Source organism: Dermacentor variabilis, chromosome 2 (genome assembly GCF_050947875.1).
Source record: "Dermacentor variabilis isolate Ectoservices chromosome 2, ASM5094787v1, whole genome shotgun sequence".
NCBI classification, from domain to species: domain Eukaryota; kingdom Metazoa; phylum Arthropoda; class Arachnida; order Ixodida; family Ixodidae; genus Dermacentor; species Dermacentor variabilis.
In genome coordinates this window covers 188,740,768-188,742,740 of record NC_134569.1, presented here as the reverse complement: position 1 = coordinate 188,742,740, position 1,973 = coordinate 188,740,768, and positions in this window count along the sequence as shown.

Here is a 1,973-nt window from a genome sequence, read left to right as displayed (position 1 = left end):
CATCAGCCGCACCAGTGAAACAGTAGACCTGTAAAGACCGGAAAAGGAAAATAAGGTCTTTGATGTAAAAATGAGAAGCTCTCATATGGTTTTCAAATGGTGCACTTTCAATTGCAATTGAGCCCAGTTGGGATAGAATTTCTCGGTCAAGATCGGGTACTTTGCGCAAGCTGCGCGAGGATGCCAACTGTGGTCCAGAATTTCTATCCGAATCGGGCTCAATAGCGATTGCAAGTAGCCGTGTGACACTGGTATATTACACTTGGCTCAAAAGCTTATGTGCTGACAATTGGTCTTTTGACAACAATAACATTATTCATTGGAATAACCTAACTAAAAAAAATTGCAATTCAATTTTGCGACTCACCTTAAAAATAAAAAGTTATTTTGTAGGTTGGTTAGTTTTTGACATGTTATACAGCAGTCAAAATCAGATTACACAAATGGCGCTTCCAAAAAGAAAAAGAAAGCTAGTGCAACAATAAGTATTTTCAATTCCATAGTCCTTACACTTTTTAAATGTGTTTCTTCATTTTTTGGTTGTGGAATTGTGTGGAGGGATAGATGATGTGCCTGTACATTTTCTAGATGAAACTTACAAAAACAAATAGAAGGAATTACTCACTTTTGAGTGAAAGGTCTCTCCGTCACACGTCCAGTTGATCCCAGTCTCGGCGAGAGAGTCCATTTGCTTGGAAAATGCCTCCAGCACCAATGTCATATCTGGATGGCACTGGCCGTACCACAGCATGGCAACTGTAACATTTTTGGACCGCAATCCTGGAGGCAACTCATTAACTATCGTCTGAACGGGCCATATTGAAAACTTTGACGAGTTGAAAACCGGACTTCCATCAGAGTTGATCGTCATGGTCAATGATGATGATGATGTATGGGGTTTCATGGCGCAAGGGCCAGGAATGGCCAAAGAGCGCCATGTCTGTGGTAGTGGGTGTGCAGTGTAACTATGATTACTATGAATTGGTGTGTCGTGGCTGTAAAGGGGCCTTAAAATATACGCTCTAAAATGCGTAAAATCTGTGTAATAAAATTATGGCGATGACGTATGACTTGTACTATGAACATTTAGATGCATATAAAAAGAATGATATGATAGGTAAAATATATCAGATTATGAGAAATGCCAGAGCACTACTGCCTCCTTAGAGCCCTTGAAACACAAGGGCCCGGAGGCATGTGCTATTCAAAACAATTATCGCAGTGGCATCCTCTCGAGAGAGGAGGCGCTACGAATTCATGGGACTAACAACATGTAAGACCACATCTCTAAGATAACGTAGCACTTTGTCTGTATTAAAAAGCGGTTCTGGACCAAGGAGCATTGCAGGATGAAGAGGAATGTGCTGTCGGTATGCTAATGAAAAAGTCTCTTTCTCTCAGATTCGGCTTCCCGACACTCCAGGAGGACGTGGAGTACGGTCAGCCTCTCCCCGCATCTACCACAGGTTGGAGGCTCACTTCCGGTGAGTAGAAAATTATGGGTGCCAAACGTGTGTCCTATTCTGAGACGACAGAATAGGACATCTGTTCGGCGCGATTTTGTAGTAGAGGGCCAGAATCATAACTGTGGTTTTATCAGGTGGAGCTTATTATCCGTTTCCGCGTCCCACATGCGTTGCCAGTGGTCTCGCAATCTCCTTCGCAAGAAAGGTCTCAGATCTGTGACAGGCACCGCAGCGGTAGGGTTAACAGCTTGCGATGCGATTGACGTGGCCATCTCGTCCGCCAGAACGTTACCCTCGATGCTCCTATGGCCAGGCACCCAACATATAATGATACGCTGGTTAGATATGTACGCTTTACACAAGACGGTGTAGAGTTCACTAAGTACAGGATTTTTGTGTGTATAGACTGACATCAAGGCCTTCACGACGCTTAGGGAGTCTATAGATCGCTGCTTTTGGAAGTTTTGATTTTCTTATATGCTTCACAGCAGAGAGTAATGCGTAGGC